We start from the raw sequence: 16,614 nt of genomic DNA, 5'->3' as shown, positions 1-16,614 counted from the left end.
AAAAAATCAGTTCACTGACATCATAAGCGTTAGAGAAAAGATAAAACTTTGATCTGATGGTGAATCAAAATGTATACTGCATAGAATCAAAATTACAATCACAGAACAAAAATCTTCCACTGAATTTCTGCACGAAAGCAAGCTATAAAAATTTGTCGAATTTGATTTCCTCAGTAAGGATATTTTTTGCTCTGGGGGAGGCAGAGAATGTGGAAAGACATTATATATTTGTTGCAAGTCACCAGTCGAATAGATATAGTGCGATTTATCTGAAATTGCTCTCCTCAAACTAATGCTTAGCCAAGTGGAATTAACCACAGCAAAGAGTAACATGAAATGCAGAACAATTATATCATGCTGAAATTCATATTGCCAATTCCCCACCAAAATAATTTAACTGTTTATTTAAACTTCAAGGTAACAAAGATTTACAAAACATAAAATGCATTTCCTGAACAGAACAGAATTACCCCCATTAGCCAAGCAAAGAAGCAATATTTTCTGCATTTTAATTAACTGCTGTCATCTCTTAGAGTTTTCAATCAGATTGTCAGAATTGGAATTTCTGACTCACACAACATATTAAATTCCATCTGTCTTCATTATTAATTCCATCTAATGTTGATGGCATAGAAATTCAATTGTTCCTGAAACAAGTGGGTAGGGATGAGTGTGCTGCACAAAGTCCGGAAGTCACGTGACATTTGGTGCTAATAGCTCATTACATGGACCCATCATGGCATCAAGAAAGTGTCCCAGCGCTCTGTTGCTAGCACTTGCCATCCTCTCTTGCTGTGCTCTCCAGCTATTCATCAAATCAAATTTCTTGGTGGTGTTACACAGCAAGCTTGATCAGACTGAGCCAGTAAACAATGAGATCCTTTACCAGATCCTACAAAGATTAAAGTGTCTAGAACAGCTGCAATCTTTCAACTGGAAACTCAGCAACCTTCCTTCTTCCATGTCATAGACACAGGGAAAAAAATTATCATAGCATTTGAGTAGGAAAACAAAAGTTATAGGCATCCGTTAGTCTCATGAGACCATGGATTTGCAAGAAGCCTTCGAAAGTTTCCCAGGGTGCAGGTCTGGGCAGGGTTGTATGGGAGACCGGCAGTTGCCCAAGCTGCAGGCCTTCCCCTCTCCACGCCACTGATGTTATCCGAGGGAAGAGCACTAGGACCCAAGCAGCTTGGCATTTGTGTCCTCACAGAGCAATATGTTGTTAAGTGCCTTGCTCAAGGACACAACACATTGCCTCAGCTGAGGCTCGAACCAGTGACCTTCGGATCACTAAACCAATGCCTTATCCACTAAGCCACACGCCAACAAAAGTACAAGATGGTAATACGATTGTGATTTTGACTAATGCTCTTAATCTTACATGGAGGTAATTTGAGTGGCAGGATATATTTTAGTTCTTGATGTGAAATTGGTGTTTAGTGATGCAAGAACGAGGTAAATATGCCACATTCCAGAGATGCACTGCCATGAACTGCCAGTGAATGGGATTCATTAGCAAGGGTGAATAAAAGTAAGGCAGGGACGAGCAGAGCAATTGTTGGATTTGTCGTTTTGGAGAGGGCCAGTGTTAGAGTGAGGAGGGTTTGGCTCATCAGGTTTAGGTGAGGTAAGTATCTGGTATGTTTTTTTCTCTTCTTCTTTAGTCTTCATTTCTCACCTGTTAGGTCACAGTTCGAACAGTGAGGATGACCCCAAGGGCAGTGTTACGTGGCTTGTGTAAGGAATGGGAATTGACCTGCAGCCTCCCAAATAAAAACATTTACACTGAGCAGCAGCTCTTCAGGAAACATGATAAAAAAAACTGGAGCTGCTGCTCAGTGTCCTTCAGCTCGTACAGCAGGCTGTGGAAATGATAGATAGGATCTGTAGGGAGGTAGTCACCCCCAGGTTGCAGGAGGCAGGCAACTGTGTGACTGTCAGGAGAAGGAAGAGAAAAGGATAACCAGTGCAGAGTACTCCTGTGGTGATTCCCCTCAATAATAAGTATAACATTTAGATTCTGTTGAGGGGCGTTACCTGCCGGGGGCTGCCTCAGCAACTGGGTTTCTGGCATTGAGTCTGGCACTGTGGCTCAGAAGAGAAGAGAGGGGAAGAAGACTATAGTAGTGGTAGGAGATTCCATAGTTGAAGTGATTAGATTCTGAGGATGCGATAGGGACACACGGATAGTATGTTCCCTCCCAGGTGCCAGGATCAGGCATGTCTCAGATCAGGTCCATGGCATTCTAAAGGGGGAGGGGGAGCAGCTAGACGTCCTGATACATATTGACAGCAATGACATAGTAGGAAAGGCGAGGACGTCTTGAAGAGATATTTCAGGGAGCTTGATAGAAAGCTGAAAAGCAGGACCACCAGGGTAGAAATCTGTGGATTGCTGTCTGTGACACGCACCAGTGAGGGTAAGAATAGGATCATTTGGCAGATAAATGCATAGCTGAGGAACTGGTGCAGGGGGAAGGGGATCAGAAGTTTGGATCATTGAGATCTCTTCTGGGGAAGGTATGAGCTGTACAAAAGGGACGGGTTAGACTTTAACCTGAAGGGAACAAACATCCTTGTGGGTAGGTTTGCTAGAGCTGTTCGGGAGAGCTTAAACTAACTTGCCGAGGGAGGGGAACTGGAGTGTTAGGGCTGAGGATGGGGCAGTTGGTTTACAGAGACGTTGTATAGTGAGACTACTAGCAAGGACTGGCTGTTGATAGGGCAAAATTGCAGTCAAGTCTAATGTAAAAGGGGGACAAAATCGAAAAGGTGATAAATACAGGACTGGAGGTGATAAATTTGAATGCACGCTGTATATGGAATAAGGTGGGACATCGTGAGCATCAGTAGGTCATGGCTGAAAGAAAGTTATAGCTGGGAGTTTAATATTCAAGGATACACATTGTATTGAAGGGCAAGCAGGTAGGTAGAGGGGATGGGGTGGCTCTGTTGGTAAAAATGAAATCAAATCCTTAGAAAGAGGGGTCATAGGATTGAAAGGTTTAAAATCCTTGTGGATAGAGCTAAGAAACTGCAAGGGTAAAAGGACCAGTGCTGGAAGTTATATACAGGTCTCTGAATTGTAGCAAACATGCTCAAGGTTCAACGTTCAAGGTACATTTATTATTAAAGTATGTATGCATTATACAACTCTGAAACCTTGAAGTGGATGGGCCAAAGCAGCAAAAGACCATGAACATACACTCATTGTCAATCTTACTAGGTACAAGAGATACCTAATAAAGTGGCCACTGAGGTTAGGTAGCCAAGATGATTGCAATAGGTTGAATGGCCTCCTTTTGTGTCATAATAATCAAATCATCTACTACAGCGAAGGAAGCCAAACATCGCTGTAGTAGATGATAAACTTCTGCTCTTTTGTGTTTTGTCATCATCCTCCTATTTTCGCATCTTCCTTTGACTTACTTCTGGCTAGTTTTATCCACCACAATTAGGGTTTATAAATTTCTACATAGTAGTGCTAACGTGCCATTTAAATACAATGCTATTTCACATTGCTTCACTATTTGTATATCAAAGTTAATGATCAATTCTCTTTTCAAAGATTGTATTCATAAGCTGACTTAATTCTTCAGTTTTAATTCAATGACTGTATTAGTTGAATTAGAATTAATTGCCACGGATATCAAAGAGCAGTCTGTACCTCAGACAATGGCAGACACACTCAGAAGTGGTGTGGGTTGAGGCAGGAGGAGCATAAATTTTACAGTACATGCACAATGACATACAGCCCAAACAAGGAGGGTATTTATCTACAGGTTGAGTTAAAAAAGAATTACTTGGCCCCCAAAGGGACTTTTTAACCAGAGGAGAAGCCTAAGAGTCCAAGCTTTCCTTGTGAAACCTGCCGAAGTGAGATTTCAGTTTTAAAGGAACAAAAGTAAAATGGGTTCTCTGTAAGTTAGGAGCAGGTGGGCTCTTTTGAATCTTATATGGTAACCTCTGCCATTTGCTGCTTTGGGATTCAACACCACTTTGAAAGGGTACTCTCTAAGGAATTACCATATGCCAGACATCATTGACTGCATATTTACAGTGGTTACCTGATCTCTCATTAATTTTTTGAGTGGTTGACAAATTAGCTGGACAGCAAGATTTAGACACCAAAATTAACTGATCTTCAATAGAAGTGTTTGCAAAAGTCCAATCACAAACAAGTGAAACTTTCCCAAAACGTCAACTGTTTACTCTTTTCCATAGATGCTGCCTGGCCTGCTGGGTTCCTCCAGCATTTTAAGACATCCATCAGGATCTGACCAACGAGCATGTCTTCCCTACCCCACCCCACGTTCTGCTTTCCACAGGGATCGCTCCTGACGTGACTCCCTTGTCCATTTGTCCCTTCCCATTGATCTCCCTCCTGACACTTATCCTTGCAAGTGGAACAAGTGCTACATCTGCCCCTATACCTCCTCCCTCATTACCATTCAGAGCCCCAGTCAATCCTTTCAGGTGAAGTGACCTGTAAATCTGTTGGGGTCATTGACTGTGTCCAGTGCTCCCAGTGTGGCCTCCTGTATATCAGTGAGACCCAATGTAGATTGAGAGACTGTTTCACTGAGCACCTACGCTCCATATGCTAGAAAAGACATGATCTCCCAGTGGCCACCGATTTTAATTCCACTTCCCGTTCCCATTCCGACAGTCCATGATCTCCTCTACTATCACAATGAGGTCACACTCAGGTTGGGGGAGCAGCTCCTTATTTTCCATCTGGGTAGCCTCCAACCTGAAGGCATGAACATTGATCTCTCAGATTTCCAGTAAAGTCCCCCTGCACTCTCCTTCACCATTCTCCATTCCCATATCCCTCTCTCAGCTTATCTCCTTACCTGCCCATCACCTCTCTCTGGTGCTCTTCTCTCCCTTCTCTTGCTTCCATGGCCTTCTGTCCTCTCCCATCAGATTCCCACTTCTCCAGCCCTTTATCTATTTCACAAATTGACTTCCCAGATCTTTACTTCACTCATTCCCCCCCTCCAGGCTTCATCTATCACCTTGTATTTCTTCCTCCCCTCCCCCACCTTCTTACTCTGACTTCTCATCTTTTTTCTCCAGTCCTGACGAAGGGTCTGAGGCTGAAACGTCGACTATTTACTTTGCTGCCTGGCCCATTTTCCTCCAGCATTCCATGTGTGGTGTTTGCAAAAGAGCTGGTTTCATTCTTTGCCCCATTCAGATCCAAGAATTAAAGCTGAGCCCTTTAAATACTAGCAGATACTTTCTTTTAAACTGGTAACATCCTAGGGATGCTAATTAATATGGGTCTAGCAACCACAATGGCAAATATTTTACTTAAAATATATACCCTATGCAACCAACCGAACTTGTGGCACATCTGGTATTGTGATGCAGTATCTGGGAAGATGTTGAAAGCATGCTGTATTAAAATAAAACGCTGTACATTTGATAGGATTCAGATTACCACATACTGTATATAATAGTAACATTCCCATGACCTCACAATGAACAACCATGAGAAAGAACACAGTCAAGTGTGCAGCATTTATAATAGGACTCCGTGGAAAACTCCTTAAACAGTAAGGAAATGTATAACCAATTAGTAAAGATCTTGCATAGTGATTCTTGGAATCATAAACAATGTTCTGCACGAGAGTAAATAGAATAATGCACTACTAGGAAAATTACATTTGGTTTATGCTACTTTTGTGTTGGGGTGGGGGTAGCAGGGATGTATGAAGCGGGGAAGCACCCTGCCAATTCATATGTTTATGACCTAAATTCATTTGAAATATGAGGATCTTTTTCTAAGGCTTAGACATGAATGAAAACAAATACTGTATAAAAACTGCAACATCCTCCTCTGTCAAAAATATGCAGCTATTTTTAGCAGCTGATAAACAACTTGGCTTATAACTCCAAAACATAAAAGACACTTACAAAAAAACAGTGACATAGAACAAAAGGTCAATCTGAATGACTTGCATTGAGAGGAGCAAGGCAGAGAGAGGGTAGGAAAGCAAGTAAATGCTTGACCATGCTAGTGCCAACAATGCACACTGATATATTGACCAATGCAAAACATAAAGGTACAATCAATACAAATTTTACTATATAAAGTAGATTATCCTAGAAGTGATTCATCCCCTTTGTTGTCATATCTTGTTTCCTGTGTAAGCAAGGTTGAAATCTATTGGAAGTGTCATGATAGTTGACCACGGACTATGATTATTTTTCTTCATTGTATCTGGAAAGGTTAGCAAATCTTTCATGTAGCATGATTTAATATAATAGTTTCTCTCTGTCAGAGTTATTTTTCATCAAAATTACGGCAGCAGTCATGTTAAGGAAAGAGAACTTGCATTTCTATGAAATACCAGACTGGAACAATTTACTTCAAGACCAAAGAGAAGTGATAGGCACATTAATGGAAGGCAATCACTTGTGAAATCAAAGGATATTTTTTTAAAAATGTAGTGGATAATTAATTTAACTGCATTGTTTCTGTTTTATTTTTGTTTCGTTCTCATTATAAAATTTGTTTGGGGTAGGATCACATTTGTAATTACGGATAAATGTCAACATTCAAACAAATTAAGTATTGTTCTCTATTACTTACTGCCCATTGTGCTACTGGTTTTGAGGGCAGCAAAGAAGGCCCTCCATCTCTGGCAGTGTTCAGAGCTTCCTTCATTGTGTCAGTAGCTTCCTCTCAGTTTTCACTACATGCAAATCCCGTGTGGAGACTCAGGAATACCGTTGCATTCAGATGTAGAAGGATTCTTCATTGCTGTTTCCATAACAATTTTGTTTTACCAGTCAGGGTTGTTAGCCCTGAGCTAAGCCCCTGAACATGGAGAGCCACTCTTAGTCTGCCTTCCACTCTTTGATGCAGTTTGGCGTGGGTGACCATACCAAAAGTCAAAGTATAGGACCTGGACTCCAGCCAACAGAGCTCTTCGTGTCACTGAGGCACGCAAGTCTCCAAACCATGACAAGGTTGTGGTCCTCTTAGAAGATTGTTCTGTATAGAAAGGCCATAATGAGAAATCAAGGTCGCATAACTATCCAGTATGGAGCCTTCAATGTACTGGATTGCAAAGATTTGCAGAGTGCTGTATCCTACCTGCCGTCAAGGACATCTTCAAGAGGCAGTACTTCAAAAAGGCAGCATCCATCAATAAAGATGCTCACCATCTGAGGCAGGCTTCCCCCATGTTACTAGCATTGGGGAGGAGGTACAGGAGCATGAAGACCCACACTCAACATTTTAGGAACAGCTTCTTCCTTTCTGCTATCAGATTTCAAAGTATAAAGTTCAAAGTAATGGTTTATCAAAGTGTATACGTATATGTCACCAGATGCAACCCTGCAGCTATACACAGTAAATCCAAGAAACAGAATAAAATCAATGAAAAATTGCACCCAGCAGAACAGACAACCAACCAATGTACAAAGGACAACAGACTCTGCAAATACATAAGAGGGAAAAATAATAAACAAACAAACAAATAAATAAATAAGCAATAAATATCAAGAACATTAGATGACATGTCCTTGAAAGTGAGTCCATAGGTGTGGAAACAGTTCAGTGATGGGGCAAGTGACGTTGAGTGAAGTTATCACTCAACTTCAAGAGCCTATTGGTTGAGGGGAAAGACTGTTGCTGAACCTGGTATTGTGGGTCTTCAAGCTCCTGTACCTTCTTCCTGACGGCAGCAGTGAGAAGAGAGCATGGTCTGGGTGATGGAGGTAATTGAAAAAGTATGCTACTTTCTTGTGACAGCACTCCTGTGTAGATGCGCTCAATGATGGGGAGGGCTTTACCATGATGGACTGGGCCATATCTAATTCCTTTTGTAGCATCTTCTGTTCAAGGATATTGGTATTTCCATACCAGGCTGTGACGCAGCCAGTCAATAAATTCTCCAGAATATATCTACAGAATTCTGTTGAAGTTTTAGATGTCATGCCAAATCTTCACAAGCTTCTAAGGAAGTAGAGGTTCTGCTGTGCATCCTTCATAATGACATTTACATGCAGAGCCTAGGATAGATTCTCTGAAAAGATAACACTGAGGAATTTAAAGTTGCTAACTCTCTCCAACTCTGATTCCCCAGTGGCTCATGGAACCTCTGGTTTCCGACTCCTGAGGACAAGAATTAGTTCCTTGGTCTTTCTGACATTTAGTGAGAGCTTGTTTTTGTAGTGTCACTCACCCAGATTTCAATCTCCCTACTATATAGTCTGGTCTGTCACCACCTTTGATTCAGTCTACAACAGTGACTTTATCAGTGAACTTGAATATGTCTTTGGAGCTGTGTTTAGTCATAACTATAAAGTGAGTAGAGCAGGGGGCTAAGCACACAGCCTTGTGCACGTGTGCTGATGGAGAATGTGGAGGAGATGTTGCCAATCCAAACTCACAGGGGTCTGCAAGTGAGGAAATAGAGGATCCAATTGCAAAGGAGGTATTGAGGCCAAGGTCTTGAAGCTTTTTGATTAGTTTTGAGGGGATAGTAGTAGTAAATGCTGAGCTGTGGTTGATAAAGAACATCCTGATGTATGCAGCTTTGCTGTCCAGATGTTCCAGGGTTGAGTGAGAGTCAAGTAAATGTCATCTGCTGTGGACCTGTTGTGCCATAGGCAGATTGGTATGGATCCAAGTTGTCTCTAAGGCAGGCATTGATATGCTTCATCACCGGCCTCTTAAAGCACTTCGTCACAGTGGATGTAATTGCTACTGAATGATAGTCATTGAGGCAGCTTACCACGTTTTCTTTAGCAAAGGTATAAGTGAAGCCTACTTGAAGCAGGTGGGTAGCTCAAACTGCTGAAGCAAGAGGTTAAACATATCAGTGAACACTCCAGCCAGTTGAACAGCATAGGTCTTTATTATTTGGCCAGATACCTAGATACTTCTTCTGGGCAGAAGTTTTCCATGAGTTTACTCTCCTGAAGAATGCTCTCATATCAGCCTCAGAGACTGAGATCACAAGGTCATCAGGGGCTGTGGGAGTTTGTGAAATTTCCTCCCATGTTTTGATGGTCAAAGCAAGCATAAAAAGCTTTGAGCTCATCTGGGAGCGAAGCCCTGTTGTCACCTATGTCGCTTGGTTTCACCTTGTAGCATTCAAGCCCTGCTGTAGCCATCAAGGCATCCCCTTTGGTCTGGAATTGCTACTTTGCACACGAGAATGCTTTGTAGAGATAATACCTAGACATCTTGTAACTTACTTGGTTGCCAGTCCTGAATGCTTCTGATCTGGCCTTCAGCAGATTGTGGATCTCATGGTTCATCCAGGGCTTCTGGCTGGGGAAGACTCTGAATAATTTGGTGGGGACACACTCGACCATGCAAGTTTTAATAAAGTTCATGACAACTGTGGTGTATTCATTCAGATCCTCTGATGAGTCCCTGAACACGGTCCGATCTTCCAACATGAAGCATTCCTGTAGCCATTCCTCTGCCTCCCACAACCATCTCTTTGTTGTCCTTTTCTCTCAATCCTTACTCTTTAGCTTCTGCCTGTTTGCAGGTCGGAAAACATCAGCCAAGTGATCAGATTTTCTGAAATTTGGCTTAGACATGGACCAATAAGCATTCGTAAGGTAGTATAGCAGTGGTCTATTGTGTTGGGATCCCTGGTGCTGCAGGTTACATGCTGATGACAATTGGTTAGAGATTTCTCAAATAAGCCTAACTGATGTCCCTAACTATGAGTTGAAATCCATTGGGAGTGGACAGCTTCTTGTTTGATGATGGCAGCACTCAATATCTTGAGTGCCTGGCTCATATTGGTTTTTGGCAGTATGCAAGCTGCGGTCAGGATAATGGAGGAGGACACTCTTGTTAAGTAGAATGGTTGGCACTTAATCGTTAGATGTTCCACTTTGCAGGAACAAGAGTGCAACAAGACCAAGACACTGTGTCTGAGCACCACAGAGAGTTTAACATGAAACATAGCCCCCAACTCTTGTCTTCTCCAAATCAGTAATCTAGTCCATCCGGTATATTGAGAAGTCTTTGGGTGTAATCACCAAATGTGGCATGTTCTGAGTGAGCAATGTCTCCAGAAAACATGGAATGCAGCAGTTCCTCATTTCCCTCCAGTAGAGAAATCTTGCCCTTAAATCCTCAATTTTCTTCACGAGCAACTATACATTTACTAATGAGTACTGGGTAGAGGACTTTGCTTTGCTTGGCATTTCAGCCTGGCTTTGAGTACTTCCCTCCTTTCGCTTCTGACTATGGCGATGTACCTTTGTCTGCTTAAAGGTGCCATACCTACATGCTTAAGATTTAAGTCCACCGTCCTTCAGAGGATCATGAAAATGCTAGTAGATTAAGAGAGTTTAAAGTATGTTGCTTAAAGGGAAATTATAGGCTCAAGTTTGCGGTGAGAGTAATTCAGGAGAGGCATATTTAGAAGTTTTGTAAGCAGCCCGCAACACAACATCATAGTTCGTTGGCATTTATTTCTGAATGGCCTATGAGCACTGCTTGCCTTTTGCACTATTTACTTATTTTTGTAACTTATAATAATTTCTATGTCTTGGTCTCTAATGCTACCACAAAACACCAAAATTCATGACATATGTCAGTGATAATAAATCCAATTTTGATAAAATTGGCATTAATTTTTGGAAGAAAGGAAGGACAGATTTTTCAAAAGCAGTATTAATTATTAAATAGCTCATTAATTTGGTTAGTACTGAGGTACTAAATAAATGCAAACATTTACAGCATATTGCTCCCTTCAGGACATTAACCTGAGCTTTGATCTATCTCAATTGAATAAAATTGTTATGGTCCGGTCTGGAGCCCGCTTTCCGGGTCTTGATCCGATCCGTGGACTCCGGACTCCGGGTCTTGTAGCCGTCCCTCCTTTCACCCTTGAGCCCAAATAGGATCATCTTGGCTTAAGGAGGTGCACCTGAGACCTATCGGCTTGTAGGTGGATAGAAGGGGCTCTGGGACTGAGTCTAGTTGGGGGGGTTGTTGTGAACATGTTTTGTCTAGCCATGACACTAGCTTGGAGTAACCACTGTAAGTCTGTTTTTTGTAGTCACCCTGGACTGAGTTCCCTTCTGATTCCTTGCCTCTGTTGGGTAACCAGGCTGGACTATGCCTGGTGGGGGACTCTCACCTTTTCCTCCCATTTGTTCCTGATGGGTTGTGCCTGCAACCTACCCAGGTGCTCTGTCTTGGCCAGGCCCCTGTGTTCCTGCCTGGGAGATGGCCCTGCCCAGGAGCTATGTGGTCTGCCCTGAGGACTCTGACCCTTTCCTACCCCTTGCTCCTGATGGGTTGTACCTGCATCCTGACCAGGTGCCCTGTGACCTGCCCAGGCCCCTGTGTTCCTGCCTGGGAGGTGGTCCTGCCCAGAAGTAATGTGGCCTGCCCAGGAGGCTATCCTCCCAGCATTCCTTGTCTCATAGACCCATCCTTTAGCCTAGCCAGGGTCCTGCCTTTGTCATGAACTCCAGGGTCTGGCCTTTGCCATGAGCTTTCTGAACCCCAGGATTGCTGTTGCATGCCATGGTCTCCCCATTGTGTTCTATCCTTTAGTTCTTCCTGTCCTGCCCCTTGTACTTTGGTGCCTGTATCCTGCATTTGGGTCCAGTCTCCATGTCCCTTTGTGACAAAGATAATGGTCTTCTCTCCTTGTAATGTCAGTCTATATTGCTGTAAGACATACACAAAATAAGAATGGTTATTTTCTTATTTGAGTTACAAAGTTAGTGTACTCTGAGCAAGTATTTATGGATTGCATATCATGGCAGAGTAGCTTTCTTTCAACATAGGGATTCTTTCTCATGCTGTGAGAAAGATGCTTCTTCATTCCCACTGCATAACATTATACAGCAATGTTAGTTGTTAATATTGTGGCAGCTCTTTATAAAAAAAATTGTTGATGCAGTGTACCAATGGGAATAGCCTGCACAACAATTCCTGCTACATAAGTAGCACAAAGTCCACTCTGTGGTTTTAATAGAGGTCTTTTAGAAGACAATGTTTGTAAATTGATTATTTTCATTGATGTGTGCATTACATTCATAAAATCCAAGATAAGAACTAGATACAAAAGAGATTAGTAGAAACTTTACACATGTGGGATATCAGAATGTATATTCTTTGGTCACATGTGGTAATGATTCTTACATTATAGCTTTCAAAAAAAAGTAAGGTGGTTATAAAAGTGGATGGGAGAAAGTTGGAAAATGTGATTAAAACCAATCCCCTTGTGTTTTAAAAGTGAACACAAGGAACCATAGCCAAGTTATCAAATTAACAGGAAAACAGATTTACCTAATTTTTCAAAAATATCCCTTTATTCTTCAACCTAATTCCATGTGCAAAAAAAATGTAAAACACTGTACAGACTGAAAATATGAAACATGGAAAGAAAATAATGGATTTGCTGGAAAGCAGCAGCGTGTAGGGGAATTGCATCTGGAACAAAGTTTGTGCGTGACCACGCTGCCTGCCCACTGGTACCTTGTCATTCTGGGTCCCTGTCCTGGATGTAGGCTGCCTGAATACAGGTTTTCACTGCATGCACTTCCTCTGCTGTATAGCCAAGTTTATTTCTTTGGTGATTAGAAGGAGAATACCATAAGGGTTAAGTTGTGGTGAGAAGAGAACAGAAAGTAAGGTGCGTACTTGCGTATGTATCCTCAAAGTCAGAATTTTTTGTACACAAGAAATTGGGAACAAAAAAAGAATTGGATGTGACAATATGGTTCCCTTCAATTGATGTGATCATGGCACAAAATGTCATTGCATAAATGGTAAGTATCATCACCCCTGGAATCTTTCAGCCCTTGCTTCCAAGCACACATGCCTTTGACCAGCAGGAGAGAATGAAGTGTAGCAGCAAATGTCATAAAATTATTTGGCAACGTTGCTGCCAGACTGGACAGATGACAGAATATGCAGGCAGTATTTGCAGCAGTGTTAATTGTATGAGGGTGCAATGGAATTTGTAACTGTTTGCTGTGATTCCCAAATGATAGATGAGCGATGCCAGTATGGTGCCTTGAGCAGTGATTGAGGTTACTAGTACAATATGGCATTTGAAGATTTGACCTCGGCTCCCTGGCTTCTATGACGTCAATAAAAAGTATGATCAGCGCGTATTGAATACAGAAATCAAACAAATAAACATGCAGCCCAAAATACAATGGGAGTGAGTACAGATACAACCACTTTTTTGGAGTCTATCCAATGATCACCTTAGTGGATTAATGCATCTTCATTAGAACATTTTGGATTGAGGGTTTACTACTTAGGAAAGAAAGTTTTTTTTTTAACCTTTGCATCCACCCTTTATCAGTATGAAGCATTCCATAAGATATAGGAGCAGAATTAGGCCATTTGGCCCATCAAGTCTGCTCCACCATTTTGTCATGGCTGATCCATTCTCCCTCTTAGCTACAATCTCCTTGCTTCTCCCTGTATCCCTTCATGATTTGACTAATCAAGAACCTATCAATCTCTGCCTTAGATATACCCAATGAGTTAGCCTCAATGGGCAGTGAAACGACAATACAGGGACAGTAGCTAGACACAACTCTCCAGCAGCAACAACAACACACACAGCTCATAGCACACCATCGCAGACTTCAAAGCTAAGGGCAGTGTTGCCTCTCTCTCAGATGAGTTATATCGTTTTTACACTCAGTTCCATATCTCCAACACTGAGCCCCTGAGGACAGCTGCCAAAGCGACCTGCAGCTTGGTCATCTCTGAGGCTGAAGTACACAGGTATTTCCAATGGGTTGACAATTGCAAGGCTGTGGGACCAGACGGCATCCCAGGGCAGATACTCAGGATGTGCACGACACAACTGGCAGGTGTGTTTACAGATATTTTTAATCCCTCCCTCTCCCAGAGTGCCCTCCTGCTTCAAAACATCCAGCACTGTCCCTGTACATAAAAAGACCAAGGTAACATGTCTGAACGACTGGCATCCTGTCGCACTCACCTCAATAATAAGCAAATGCTTTGAGAGGCAGGTCAAGGATTACATCTGCAGCTACCACCCACATTGGACCCCCTACAATTTACCTACCGATACAACTGATCGACAGATGACATAATAGCCACTGCTCTATATACCGTCCTGACACATCTGGAGAAGAAGGATGCTTATGTGAGAATGCTGTTCTTGGACTACAGTTCAGCATTCAGCACCATAATTCCATCCAGTCTTGACAAGAAGCTCAGAGACTTCGGCCTTCACCCTGCCTTGTGCAGCTGGATCCTGGACTTCCAGTCAGATCGCCGGCAGGTAGTAAGTGTAGGCTCCCTCACCTCTACCCTCTGACCCTCAACAGAGGTGCCCCTCAGGGCTGTGTCCTAAGCCCTCTCCTTTACTCTCTGCATAATCATGACTGTGTTGCCACACACAGCTCCAATCTGCTTATTAAATTTGCTGATGATACTACACTGATTGGCCTAAGCTCAAATAATAATGAGGCAGCCTACAGAGAAGAAATCATCACACTGACACAGTGGCGTCATGAAAATAACCTCTCCCTCAATGTCACAAAAACAAAGGAGCTGGTTGTGGATTACAGGAGGAATGGAGACAGGCTAACCCCTATTGACATCGATGGATCTGGGGTTGCGAGGGTGAACAACTTTAAGTTCCTCAGCATCCACACATCACCGAGGATCTCACATGGTCTGTACACACTGTACAACAGTGCTTCTTTCACTTCAGACGGTTAAAGAAGTTTTGTATGGGCCTGCAAAGCCTAAGGACTTTCTACAATGGGCACAATTGAGAGTATCCTCACTGGTTTGGGAACTGTACTTCCTTCAAACATAGGACTCTGCAGAGAGTGGTATGGACAGCCCAGCACATCTGTAGATGTGAACATCCCACTATTCAGGATATTTACAGAGACAGGTGCATAAAATGATCAATGGGGACCCGAGTCACCATAATCACAAACTGTTCTAGATGCTACCATCTGGGAAATGATACCGCAACATTAAAAAGAAGGGTCAACAGGCTCCAGAACAACTTCTTCCACCAGGCAATCAGACTGCTTAATTCATGCTGACACAACTGCATTTCTATATTATATTGACTATCCTGTTGTATATACTATTTATTACAAATTACTATAAATTGCACATTGCCCATTTAGATGGAGACATAATGTAAAGATTTTACTCCTTATGTATGTGAAGGATGTAAGAAATAAAGTCAATTCTAATTCTAATTCCTTGACTAAAGAATTGCACCTCATCTCTGTTTAAAATGGATGAATCCTCTATTCTGATGCTGTGTCCCCTGGTCTTAGACTTTCCCACATTAGGAAACATTGTCTCCACATCCACCCTATTGAAGCTTTTCAATATTCAATAGGTTTCAGTAAGATCACCCCTCCTTCTAAATAACCGTGAGTACAGGCCAGGGCCAACAAACTCTCCTCATATGATAAGCCTTACAATGCCAGAATCATTTTCATGAACATCCTTTGTGTCCTCTCCAATGTCAGCTCATCCTCTCTTAAATAAGGGACCCCAAACTGCTCACAATACTTCAAGTGAGACCTCATCAGTGCCTCATAAAGGCTCAACATTACATCCTTGCTTTTATATTCTAGTCCTCTTGAAATGAATGCCAACATTGCATTTGCCTTCCTCACTACAGACTCAACCTGCAAAATAAACTTTAGGGAATCTTGCACTAGGACTCCCTTTGCACCTCCGATTTTTGAATTTTCTCTCCTTTTAGAAAATAGTCTACCCTTTTATTTCTTCTACCAAAGTACATGACCATCCACTTCCTGACAGTGTATTCCATCTGACACTTCTTAGCCCATTCTCTTAATTTCTCTATGTCCTTCTGTAGCCGGTCAACTTCCTCAAAACTACCTGTCCTTCCACTAATCTTTGTATTGTCTACAAACTCGGCCACAAAGCCATCACCCAGGTCTTTGAAATATAACGTAAAAAGAATCAGTCCCAACTCAGAGCCCTGTGGAGCAAAACTAGTTACCGGTAGCCAACCAGGAAAGGCTCCCTTTATTCCCATAGTTCGTCTCCTGCCAATGATCCACTGCTTTATCCATGCTGGCATCTTTCCTGTAATACCATGGGCTATTAACTCCTTAAGCAGCCTCATGAGCGACACCTAGTTAAAGGCCTTCTAAAATCCAGGTACACAACATTCACCAATTCTCCTTTGTCTATCCTGATTGTTATTTCTTCAAAGAATTCCAAAAGATTTATCAGGCAAGATGTTCCATCAATGAAATTATGCTGACTATGGCTTATTTTATCATGTGCCTCCAAGTACCTCCAAACCACATCCTTAACAACTCCAATATCTTCCCAACCACTGAGGTCAGACTAACTGGCCCATAATTTCCTTTTTTTTCTGCCTCTTTCCCTTCTTAAACAGTGGAAAGACATTTGCAAATTTCCTGTCCTCAGGAACCATGCTAGAATTTATTGATTTTTAAAAGATCATTACTAATGTCTCCACAATCTCTTCAGCTATCTCTTTCAAAACCTTGAGGTGTATAACATATGGTCAGGATGATTTATGAGTTTGGAAATACTCGAGATGTAAAAAGATACTTTTCCTGAGAAAGGAAAGT

The sequence above is a fragment of the Hypanus sabinus genome, chromosome 10 (assembly GCF_030144855.1).
Source record: "Hypanus sabinus isolate sHypSab1 chromosome 10, sHypSab1.hap1, whole genome shotgun sequence".
In the NCBI taxonomy this organism is placed as follows: Eukaryota; Metazoa; Chordata; class Chondrichthyes; order Myliobatiformes; family Dasyatidae; genus Hypanus; species Hypanus sabinus.
The sequence above is the reverse complement of the archived record's forward strand: the minus strand, read 5'-3'. Positions refer to the sequence as shown.